Source organism: Staurois parvus, unplaced genomic scaffold (genome assembly GCF_062004578.1).
Source record: "Staurois parvus isolate SC_StPar_1 unplaced genomic scaffold, SC_StPar_1.0 ptg000836l, whole genome shotgun sequence".
Classification (NCBI taxonomy): domain Eukaryota; kingdom Metazoa; phylum Chordata; class Amphibia; order Anura; family Ranidae; genus Staurois; species Staurois parvus.
This window is the reverse complement of record NW_028318632.1, coordinates 601,425-613,680: the sequence shown is the minus strand read 5'-3', so window position 1 is coordinate 613,680 and position 12,256 is coordinate 601,425.

The following is a 12,256-nucleotide window of genomic DNA, read 5'->3' as shown; positions in this document are numbered from 1 at the left end:
GAGTAAGAAACAGCTGAGGGAGGCTGCTAAAGGGGCCGGGATGGTTGAGGCTAGGTCTAGTCCCTCAGTGTCTGCTCCCCCCGTGCTCTTGCCGCTGCGGCGAAGTGGGAAGCCCGGTAGGGAGTCCCGGGAGTCCCAAGGTTCTGCTCCAGTAGGGGCTCAGGTGGAGGAGGGGTGGTCCCTGGTGGGTAGGTGGAGTAAGCCAGTTTTGTCCTCAGCAGGGTCGGTGTCCTCTTTAGAGGTGGGGGATGTGGCCCTGGGGAATAGGTTTGGGGCTTTGTCGGGGGAGGAGGAGGGGTCAGGTGGTCCCGCTTCCCCGATGGAGGACGAGGATGCTGGGGAGTCTCTTAAGAGAGTGAGGGACCCTGCCAAGAAAGTCAAGAGGAGGATTAAGAAACGTCCCTCTCAACTACCTTAATGGCAGTTCCCGCTCCGATAAAGGTGGCAACTATTAATGTTGCCAGCCTACGGTCTGTAAGAGCGAAAGAAACAGCCTTATTTTTGCTCAGTGGGATGGAAGCTGATGTTTTCTTTTTGCAGGAGACCAGGTTGTCCAGCTTGGCCGATATCCATCTGGCTAAGCGTGAGTGGAGGCGTGGGCCCTCCTACTGGTCTCTTGCGGCTGAGCCTTACAGCGGAGTTGCGGTGCTTTTTACCGGCATGGTAACGTGCCGGCGGGTAATTGAGGTAGAGATTGGAAGATGTCTGATCCTGGATGTCCTTGTGGGGGGGCAGGAGTTGCGGCTGATAAACATTTATGGGCCGCAGTCCAAGTGGGACAGGAAGTGCCTCTTCACAAGGATCAAACCTTTCCTTTTTACGTCCCGGCTGGTGGTCTTTGGAGGAGATTTTAATACTATCACTAGGCCCAAGGACAGGAAGGGCTTCAATGACAGGCTGGGATATGATAGCATTTTTCTAAATGCTATAGTCAGGGAAGCAGGTCTGGTAGACGCCTTTGGTTAAAAGCAGCCCAGACAGCACTGGTTTCACTTTCAGGAGAGGTAACAGTCAGAGTAGAATAGACAGGTTTTTTTTGAAGGAGAACTCTGCCTTCTCGGCACCTGTGTGTCGGGCGGTGGAGTTTTCCGATCACCTTATGCTATCTGTGATTTTGAATGTTTCAGACACGCCGCTGAGAGGAAAGGGCATCTGGAGAATGAATTTGTCTCTGCTGGAGGATGAGGAGGTGAGACGATCTTTCCAGGAGTTCTTTCAGGCTCAGGAGACGGTGCTGGATTTCTGCGGCAGTAAGTCTGAGTGGTGGGAGCTTACCAAAGTGCGGATCAGCAGGTTTTTCAAGGCCGTAGGTAAGAAAAGGCAGTATAATCAGTATATCGCCTACCAACAGTTGTGGAGGAAGCTTGACCGCCTTGTTTCTAGCAGTGGAGATTCGGGGGCAGTCTCGGAGGTGAAGCTTCTTCTCAGGAAGTACCAGTATGATCGGCGTGCCTCTTTGGTTCTGGAGAGGGATTATGGGAAATACCACTCGCCTGACCCTTTCCAGAACTGCAAACAGAGTGCAGCAATTAAGACGGTCTCTGCTCTGAGAGATAGTACGGGGTCCCTGACAAGATCCAGGTCAGGGATTCTGGAGGTCTCCAGGTCTTTCTATGCGGACTTACTGGGTGAGAAGCACCTCGACCGGACAAGGATGCTGAGCTTTTTGGAGTCTACGCCAGATCTGGAAAGTAATGTCCCACCGGCAGGTTTGACTGGGGAAATGACTGCAGAGGAGGTGGCCAGAGCCATTGATAGTCTGGCCATTAAGAAGACCCCTGGGCTGGACGGTTTGACAGCCGGGTTTTTCAAAACCTTTAAATCTTGCCTGGCACCTCGCCTCGCGGAGGTTTACAATTGCTGTCTGGATGAGGGATCCCTCCCTCCTTCCATGAGGCAGTCTGCAGTAATTCTCTTGTCAAAGGGTAAGGATCCTTCGGCTATTGAGAACTGGCGCCCCATAAGCCTCCTCAATGTCGATAGAAAGGTTCTGGCAAAGATCTTGTTCTGGCGCTTGTCGTCAGTGGCAGACGGTTTGCTTTCTCGTCAGCAGCATTGCTCGGTCCAGGGCAGGAGTACCTTCACAGCGGTGTTAGCTGTCCGGGAGGCCATGGAGCGGTGTAAGGCTGAAGGATGGGGGAAGTTCTTGCTGGCGGTGGACCAGGCAAAGGCCTTTGATAGAATCAATCATGAGTACCTCTGGCATCTCCTGGACCGGTACGGTTTGGAGGGGAGGTTCATTGGCTGGCTGAAGACGTTGTACAGGGAGGCTGAGAGCTTCATGTTGGTGAATGGCTGGGTTGAGAGGCCCTTTGGGGTCGGATCCGGGGTGCGCCAGGGGTGCCCGCTGAGCCCCTTGCTCTATGCCTTTGCCATCGACCCTTTCGTCAGAAGGTTAGATGGTGGGGCGGTGAGCGGGGTGCCGGTGGGTGCTACTGGGGATCCGCCTCTGAGGGTCGTAGCTTATGCTGATGACGTTTCTGTTTTCATCTCTGGACCGGAGGAGGCGCAGGAGGTGGTTTTGGTGATGGATCAGTATGCCGAGGCATCAAGTTCCAAGGTCAACCAGGATAAATGTGAAGTCCTCTGGATGAGTAGGGAGGGTGAGAGCTTCTCACTCCCGGACACCTTCCTGGTGCCTCAGCAGAGTATCAAAGTTTTGGGCATTAATTTCGGCCCTGCTGAATACAGCAAGTTAAATTGGGAAACCAAACTGTCGGATGCCGAGGTCAAAGTGAGATGCTGGAAGGGGTGGCGGCTCTCCTTGAGGGAAAGGGTTGATTTGATCAAGAGTCGCTCTATACGAGGATCTACAGCTGTTTCTTCCAGATGTTATGGGGGAATCGGCTGAACCTCGTCAGGAGGGATGTGACCTACTCATCCAGGCGGGAGGGTGGCCTAGGTATGGTCAACCCGGTGGTTTTCTTCTCTCTGATGTTTCTGAAGCATAATCTTGGTAGCATGTTGGTTGAGAGACCGCCTGCATGGGTAGGACTGTTTCGGATCTGGTTTGGACCCTTTCTGAGCAGTTGGGAGATTGGCGGGCCAGTGAGAAGCCTGCAGGTCAAGCATGGTAAGCTCCTGGCTTATGTGGCCCCGTGCCTAAAGTTACTCCGGCGGTGGCATGTGACTGAGGAGGAGGTCAGGTCCCTCCCCAGGAGACTCCTGGGTGAGAGGATTGTGGCGACCGCTTTCCATGCGCCACTGGCCTTGAGAGATTGCCCAGGCCATGTTATGAGGGAGGGTCTGCGCTTGATAAATCTGGAGCGGATCCCCTTGAAATTGAGGGACCAGGCCTGGCTCGCCTTCCATGGCAGGCTTTACGTGAGGGGCAACATGAAGTACCGTCCTCCGGATGACCGTGGTTGTCCGAGGTCGGAGTGTCGGGGTGAAGTGGAGACTATGGACCACTTCTTGCTTCGGTGCCCCTTTAATGTTGAAGTGTATCAACAGGTGGGTGGGGCTCTGGGTGCTCCTTTCCTCCATCGCATGTCTTATGCGGAGTGGGTGTATGGAGCATTTGAAGGTCGCTTGGGTTTTGATTTGGGGACACTGTGTTTTTAGTCAGTTTAGTGGCCCGGTACTACACATGGTTGGCACGGTGTCAGGTATCCATTCGGCAGAAAATCCTCCCTGTTCAGGTGGTGGTGATTGACATCCTTGGTGAGGTTGGGAAAATTCGGGCCTTGAGAAAGACAGGCTGCGGCGAAGGGCTTGGATGGAGGCGTGGAGGAACATCAAGCCTGTGGCTGCTGTCTGTTGATCTCGGGTTGTGGCATCTGTCCCTGGCTTCTGCCTCTTTCACCCCCCTAGATTTTGCAGATAAGGTCTTTTTGATGAAAGGTTGGCAGGGGTAGGGCACTGAAGGTCTACGGGTTTCTTAATCCTTCTCTTATAGTGTATGTGATTGTTATTGTCTTCTTAGTTATTTTTATTGTATAGTTAGGCCATAATGGCCATGTGCAGCAGTTATATATGGAAATTGAATTAGTCTGTCTGCTCTATAGGAATCTGAAACAGCGGTTGCTGTTCTTTTGGCCATAAAGGCCTATGTATATAACTGTGTGTGAGTTTCCCTTTCAGGAATTGGACTCTTACATTTTGGGCCTTAAAGGCTAAGTTTATTATGTTTTTTTGTTCCCCAGGGACTTTGGGACTTTTTTCATTTCAGTTCATGTGTTATGTTTGTATTTACTTATATATTTATATTTTTTTATTTTTGTAAAAAAAGTTAATGGTGGTTATGTATGACACAATACATATCAATAAATATCTCCATTCCTGACACAGCCAAGCCAGACAACCTGGTCTCCTGCAAAAAGAAAATATCGGCTTCCATCCCACCGATCAAAAATAAGGCTGTTTCCTTTCTTCTTACGGACCGTAGGCTGGCAACAATAATGGTTGCCACCTTTATCGGAGCGGGAACTGCCATTAAGATAATTGAGAGGGACGTTTCTTAACCCTCCTCCTGACTTTTTTAGTAGGGTCCCTTACTCTCTTAAGAGACCCACCTGCCTCTTCATCCTCCATCGGGGAAGTGGGATCAGACTCGCCCCCCTCCCCCAACAAAGCCCCAAACTGGTTTTCCAGGGCCACCTCCCCCACCTCCAAAGAGAAAACTGACCCTGCAGAAGAAAGCACCGGCCTATTACGCCTACCCCCGGCCACCAGGGACCACCCCTCCTCCACCTGGGCCCCCACCGGGACAGAACCCTGAGCCTCTTGGGGCTCCACACCAGACCTCTCCCTCCACCACCGCGGCAAAAGCACAGGGGGAGAAGCCACCACAGAGCCAGACCGACTCTCCACCAAACCTGCCCCCTTGGCAGCCTCCCGCAGCTGCTTCTTATTCCTGGGGGGGGGGACAGGCACACTAGGGGGGGAACCGGGGACTGGACGGAACAGACGAAACAGAAGGGGCTGAAACAGAGGGAGCCACACAGCTCTCCAATTCTCTCATAAGAGACACCACCATAGCAGATGCTGCCTTTCCAAAGCCACCCCTGCCTCCTCCGCATTCATGCGGGAAAATTCAGCCTCTAATTCCCCCACCGGGAGGTCGTGGAGGGCCTCCGGGCACCGGTTGTAAGAGTGCCCCTCAGTACCACAAAGGTTACACCGGATGGTGTTGCAGTCCCTCGCTAAATGACCAATCTCTTGACACAGAGAACAGCGCACTACTGGGCAGGTGGCTGCGAAGTGCCCCTTTGCCCCACACCTGTGGCAGACCCATGGCTGACCAGGGTAAAAGACAATCAGGCGGTCTTTGCCCAAAAACGCCGAGGAGGGAACATGTTGAACCACACCCTCAGGCGAACAGTAGTCGTCCACCCCCCTGTCCATATCCCCCGGTCATCCAATATCTTCCCCAGGGGTCCTAACACATCCCCAGCCAGACCTGGACATCGGAGGCAGGGATGGACTCATTACGGACCAATATGGTAATCTTTTTAACCAGGGATTGATGAGAGAGTTTCCGGGGGGTCAGACCCACCCACCTGGGGCTGGACACAAAAGTGGCCTCATAATGCTGCCAAAATAAGTCCAGCTGATCAGGTCTCACAAACGAGAAATCATACTCCCCGGTTCCAACCGGGGTGATAAAAGCGAAAATCTCGCTTGCCTGGAACTCCATTTTCAGGATCCGATCTATTACTTCCCTCCTACTCCCCTGTCCACTTAATCTGGACCACATTGCGTCTGGCTGCAGATGTTGGCAAGTTACCTGCCCTTGCCCTAGCTGACCCCATGGGCCCAGGACCACCGCGGAATAGCTCAACGCGGGCTTTAGAGCACTTTTAACAGGGGAGCCTGCTTCAGGAGGAACCACCGTACTGGCAGCCGAGACAGGGGGCACAGGCTGTGAAGTAATGGGACCTCGGGGAGCTGAAAGGTGGGTATCACTCACCGGGGCAGGGGAGACCACCTGGACCTGACCCACAGAAGCCTGCACCAGGGACCTTGAAGTTGAAACCCCCTAAAGAGTAGCACTAGGCTGCACTCCTGCGGCCGTCACAACCCCCGCGGGGGCGGGGCCCAGCGGGACTAATACCGGGGAGACCCCTGACACATCAGCAGATACAACACTCGTTACCCCTGTGCCCAAGGTCACCTCACCCGATTCATGAGCAGAGTCCTGTCCCTTCTGTCCAGCGGGTAGCTCCCCAGCCTTGGTCAGCACATCCTGGGAAATGCGTTCCAGCCGCGCAAACGCTGCTCGCTCTCTGGCCACCGGCTTGGAGGGCCTATGCGGGATGGCGTCACTTCCGGCGTCCACTTCCTCCTCCTCGGAAGTGAACCGGAAGTCCGCGTGACGCAGTTCCGGCACCTCCTCCACCGCAAACTGGAGCTCGCCCGCTAGCTCCGCCTCCTCCATCTGTGACCCTTAATCCATCGGATGCTGCCCAGGGGGGAGGGATTCCGATGATCCCACGTCCACAGACTCCTCCTTATTAGGCACTTCCACTTCCTCCACCGACACAGCGGGCTCGACCAGCCCCTGTCTCCTCTCTCCTTCCAGCAGCACCTCTGATAAATCCTCCACAGAAAAGGCCTCCTCCACAGGACCCTGCACCGCTGCCACCCTGCGGCTCCTTGCGGCCTTGAACCTTGCCTCATTGAGAGTCCCACTTTTGCGCTGCAGCGCCGTCACATATCGTTCCTGCTGGGAAACCTCGAGCAATAAAGCCTCCAGGCCTGGCTTCATTGCCTGCCTCTTAGAGGACCAAACACGGTCGTTAGAGGCCCGCATCTTCTTAAGCTCAAGAGACAGCTTCTTGAGTTTAGCCTCCTCCTGCTCCACCAGCCGGATCCGAGCAGCCACTCGCTCCCGATATTGGGCATAGGTTTCCCCCTTCTTTGGGGCTGTTCCCAGGTCCTCCACTGCTGGAAAAGGGAGGCCGGTACTAGGCCCCTCCAGGGCCTTCTCCTCGCTGGACCCAGGCCCAGGACCCTCCATCCTGTCTGGGCCGGGTAGATCACCTGAGGTCCCAGGCTTTGGGGCCTTCAGGCCAGCAGATCCAGACCCAGGGACCGACATCCCACCTGGGCTGGGTTGGGGCAGGCAAGCCCCAGGCTTTCCATCCTTCCTGGAACTCTGCAGAGCTCTCCTCTCTGTGACCACACCCGTCAGGAATAACGATTTTTTATTTAAATGTATTATGAGCATACATATCCATCCTTAACTTATATATAAAAGTACAAAATATAATGAATACAAAACTAAACAAAGAAACTGAAAAAGTCCCAACAACCCCTGTGGGAGAAATAATAAACAAAGAACATAAAAGTCCATAACCTGAAAGGAAAAAACGGAATTTATATACAATATTTACAGTACAAGGCCTTTATGGCCAAGACCATATAAGTAGGAGCCTCTATGGCTCAGACATAAACATAAACCATAAACAATTTCCATTCAAACCTGCCGCTTATGGCCTATATGGCCTAAACTATATATAAAAAACCTAACCATTATATACACTACGGGGGAGGGCTAAGGAACCCGCAGATCTTCCACGTCTGACCCCTACAACCTACCATGCAAAAGGCTACCAAAAAGACCGAAACGCAAAAGCTAGGGAGTGCAAGAGGCAGAAAACAGGGACAGTTCCCATCACCCGAGATCAACAGACCGCAGCAACAGGCTTGATGTTCCTCCACACCTCCATCCAAGCCCTGCGCCACAGCCTGTCTTTCTCAAGACCCCGAATTTTCCCAACCTCACCAAGGATGTCACTCACCACCACCTGAACAGGGAGGACCTTCTGCCGAATGGAGACCTGACACCGTGCCATCCAAGTGTTATAACGGACAACTAAGTTAACTAGAAACAAGGTGTCCAAATCAAAACCCATGCGACGCTCGAATGCTCCGTACACCCACTCCGCATACGACATGCGATTGTCAGGGCAGGAACGCTGGAATGGGCAGGCAGGCCTATGGTACGGTCACGCTGCGACTGACGACAGCCACTACCCACAGACTAGAGTCCCTCAGGGTGCGGAGTCTAAGCCCCAGGCTACCCTTCACCAGGGCCCCTGATGGTGGGGATGGACTTGACGCAGCCTGAGACCAGGTCACGGCCCCCGAGTAACCCCAGCTGCGATAACGACTGCCGCATATGGCGTACAGCTGGTGGGAGCTAGATGGGAACACGAGTAGAGTAGTCAGACAAGCCGGGTCAATAACAACGGAGCAGACAGTACTAGACGGTAGGCAAAGAATACTCAGGTCACGGGCCGGATTCAGCAACGGGAGGTCAGGTAAAGGGTTAACGCAGAGAGTAGTCTTGTCCAAGCCAAGTCGGTTACCAGGAGAGCAATGGGAACAACACAAGAGCTTGCAACAGGGCAACATACAGGACACAAGTGCAGAGCACACTTGCAGACAGCAGGTTTAAATGCGCTCAACCACACCCTTCTGAGGAGGAGCCGCAGAAGCCTGAAGGCATAAAGGTTCCCACCATGCTTTGCAGAAAACCAAGATGGATGCCAGCTCATGGAGATGCACAAGCTCTGAAGAAAGGTAGGACCTTGACAGTACCTCCTCCTCAAGGGCCCCTCCCCCTCCGCGGCTCAACAAAAGGTTTCTGAGGAAATCGGGCGTGAAAAGCGCGGAGGAGGGCAGGAGCATGAACATCCGCGGAAGGAACCCAGGAACGTTCCTCGGGACCATAACCACGCCAATGGACCAGAAACTGTACCCGACCGCGGACCAACCGAGAATCCAAGATGCGGCTCACCTCATACTCCTTATGGCCGTCGACCCTGATAGGACGAGGCCGAGGCCGAGAGGCAGTAAAGCGATTACAGATCAGAGGTTTCAACAGGGATACGTGGAAGACATTGGAGATGTGCATCCCAGGAGGAAGAGCAAGGGCATAGGCAACCGGGTTCACCCTGCGAAGAATGCGGAAAGGACCAACAAAACGGGGGGCCAGCTTTGGTGCGGGCACCCGAAGCTTGAGGTTGCGAGTGGACAACCACACCCGATCTCCGACCTGGTATGAGGGAGCGGGCAACCGTCTACGATCAGCCTGGAGCTTCTGTCGCTGTGCTGAGTCCTTCAAGGACCTCTGAATCTGCCCCCATGAGGAGTGCAGAGCAGCCAGGTGGTTATCCACAGCCGGAATGTCCTGTGGAGAGAACAACTCAGGCAATAGAGCGGGTTGGAACCCATAGTTGGCCATGAAGGGGGACATCCCAGAGGAGGAGTTGACAGCCGAGTTCCTCGCAAACTCTGCCCATGGCAGGAGATTGACCCAGTTGTCCTGATGATCCGATATATAGTAACGAAGGAATTGTTCCAGGGTGATACCCAACTGGGAGCAGAAGGCACGCCAGAACCTGGACACAAACTGGCTCCCATGGTCCGAGACCATCGCCTTGGGCAACCCGTGCAAGCGAAAGATCTCCTTTGCGAAAACCGTAGCCAGTTCTTGTGCAGTCGGCAATTTCTTGAACGGAACGCAATGGCACATCTTAGAAAAACGATCGATCACCATAAGAATGACCGTATGACCTTGAGACGCAGGAAGATCCACAATAAAATCCATGCCCAGGTGTGACCAGGGACGCTCCCCATTGGGAATGGGTTGCAGAAGGCCCAATGGAAGGTGCCGAGGAGATTTATTTTGGGCACAGACCGAACAAGCTGCTACATATGAGGCGATGTCAGAACGGAGAGATGGCCACCAGAATAACCGAGAAAAGACCCAGGACAATTGGTTCCTACCAGGATGACCGGCAGTCTTGGAATTATGGTAGGTACGTAGCAAGCGGGTACGCAATCCCTCAGGTACAAAACATCTTCCAGCCGGTCTCTCAGGGGGAGTGTTAGTTTGAGCCGCCAAAATCTGCTCCCCAAGGGGAGAAGTCAGGTTGGTACGAATGGCAGCCAGGATCTGGTTTGGCGGAATGACCGTGGTCGGCTCAGAGTATTGCCGCGAAAAGGCATCAGCCCTGACATTCTTGGAACCAGGCAAGTAAGAGACCACATAGTTAAAACGTGACAAAAACAGAGCCCACCTGGCCTGACGGGGTGTCAACCTCTTAGCCTCCGAGAGATATGTGAGGTTCTTGTGGTCAGTGAGAACTAGGACCGGGACCACAGAACCCTCAAGCAGGTGCCTCCATTCCTTGAGAGCCAGAATAATGGCCAACAACTCCCTGTCTCCAATCTGGTAGTTGCACTCTGCAGAGGAAAGCTTCTTGGAGTAGAACCCACAAGGAAGTAGGGGTTCCTCGGGTGACCGACGCTGGGACAAGAGGGCGCCTACTCCTGTCTCAGATGCATCAACCTCGAGAACAAAAGGCAACCCAGGATTGGGATGAGACAGAATTGGGGCCGAAGTGAAGGCAGCTTTCAGAGCCTTGAAAGCTGAGATGGCCTCGGGTGACCACTCGTGAGGGTTACTGCCCTTCTTGGTCAGGTCTGAGAGAGGCTTGGACAGTGTGGAAAAGTTCCTGATAAACTTCCGATAATAGTTGGCAAATCCCAAAAAGCGCTGAATGGACCGAAGACCACTGGGGCGAGGCCACTGCAGAACCGCTGAAACCTTCTCAGGGTCCATAGAAAAACCCACCGGGGAAATGATGTAGCCCAAAAAGGCAACCTGGGATTGGTGAAATTCACACTTCTCAAGCTTACAGAAAAGCTCGTTTTCACGTAACCGTTGCAGCACCCGCTTAACATCCTGGATATGAGTCTCCATAGACGCAGAGTAAACCAGGATGTCGTCCAAGTAAACCACCACGCACTGCTGCAACAAGTCACGTAAGACATCGTTAATAAACTCCTGAAAGACCGCGGGTGCGTTACACAACCCGAAGGGCATAACCAGGTATTCATAGTGGCCGGTTCTGGTGCTGAACGTGGTCTTCTACTCGTCGCCCTCCTTGATCCGTACGAGGTTGTAGGCAGCCCTAAGGTCAAGTTTAGTAAAGACCGTTGCTCCCTTGAGGCGGTCAAACAACTCGGTGATCAACGGAATAGGATAAGCATTTTTAATCGTGATCCGATTGAGACCCCTAAAATCAATGCAGGGTCTCAGCTCACCTCCCTTCTTTTTCACGAAAAAAAACCCAGCTCCTGCTGGAGACGTAGACTTGCGAATGTGCCCCCGGGAAAGCGCATCCGCAACGTATTCCTCCATGGCCTGATTCTCTGCCACCGAAAAAGGATACACCCTGCCACGCAGAGGAGTGGCACCAGTTTGTAAGGTTATGGCACAATCGTATGGACAATGAGGAGGCAGAGCACCGGCGCGCACCTTGTCAAACACGTCCAGGTACTCCCCATATTCAGTGGGCAGCACAGAGTCCGAGGAGGTGCACAGCACCTTAACCGGACCACAGATGCAACCAGCCCCACACCGTGGTGACCATGAGAGAATCTCGGCCGATCGCCAATCAAAGGTCGGATTGTGCCTCTGAAGCCAGGGATAGCCCAAAACCACGGAGTAGTGCGGGGAAGAAATTACCTGGAAACAGGCCAATTCCCTGTGAACAGCCCCAATAGCTGCCTCCACCGGCAGGGTCTCGTGGGTAACCTGCGATGGCTGCAAGGGCCTGCCATCTATCGCCTCGAGAACCAATGGAGTCTCTCGAGCCTGCAGAGGAATGGAGTACTGGGCAGCAAACGAACTGTCCATAAACAAACCGCCAGCCCCAGAGTCTACCAACGCCTGGGCCATCACCAAGCCTCCTGCCCAAGAAAGGACAACGGTGATAAGCGGTTTATCTTTACGGGAAACCGGGGACGAGGAAACTCCACCCAAGATCTGCCCCCGACAGGATCTCAGGTGCGGGCGTTTTCCGGACGGACCGGACAGGACTGCCGAAAATGCCCCCCGAGTCCACAGTACAGGCAGCGACCCTCCCGACGCCGAGAGGCCCGCTCCCCCTTGGAAAGGCAAGCAAACCCCAGCTGCATGGGCTCACTATCAGACAAACCATCCCCAGGAGGCGTGGGAGGAGAGCGAGGCACGGGTGGGACAGAAAACATAGGCTCCAAACGGTTAGGAGGCCTCCGCAGACGCTCCTTAAATAAAGGCCTCTCTCTGAGCCTGGTGTCAATCAAGATTAGGAAGGAGATGAGTGCCTCTAACTCCACAGGCAGTTCTTTGGCTGCGATCTCGTCCTTCAACGCATCAGAGAGACCATGAGAGAAAGCAGCCACTAGAGCCTCATTGTTCCAACCCACCTCTGCCGCCAAAGTACGAAATTCGATGGCTTACTCGGCAACGGTTCGT